Source organism: Ascaphus truei, chromosome 9 (genome assembly GCF_040206685.1).
Source record: "Ascaphus truei isolate aAscTru1 chromosome 9, aAscTru1.hap1, whole genome shotgun sequence".
Taxonomy (NCBI): domain Eukaryota; kingdom Metazoa; phylum Chordata; class Amphibia; order Anura; family Ascaphidae; genus Ascaphus; species Ascaphus truei.
In genome coordinates, this window is record NC_134491.1 from 27,432,781 (window position 1) to 27,433,351 (window position 571).

The window sequence follows — 571 nt, forward strand, 5'->3', positions numbered from 1 at the left end:
AGCGAAAGAGATGTAAACACGATTGGGGGAGAGGCAAAGGAGAAGTAAGCATGGGGTGGGGGGGTGACGAGATAGACATCAGCATGGTGGGAGGCGAGAACGACATCAAGCATGGGGGGGTGGAGAATGTCAGCAGGGGGGCGCAGAACATCAGTGGGGGAGGAGGCATAGAGCACAAGGACAGTGGGGGAGGGGGCATAGAGCACAAGTACAATGGGGGAGGGGGCATAGAGCCCAAGTACAGTGGGGGAGGGGGCATAGAGCACAAGTACAGTGGGGAGGGGGGTGGAGCACAATGCCAGTGTGGAGAGGTAGGGCAGAGCACAATGCCAGTGTGGAGAGGTAGGGCAGAGCACAATGCCAGTTGGCCAGTAAAGCACAACGCCAGTAGGGCGGAAGCACATCGGCAGTGGGAGAGGGGGGGAACACAACACCAGTGGGGGGAGAGCATAAAGCCAGTGGGTTGGGGAGGCATAATGCCAGTTGTTGGGGGGCATAACACTAGTGAGGGGGAGCATAACTCCAGTAAGGGGGGGGGAGCATTATGTCAGTTGGGGGACGACGACGACAC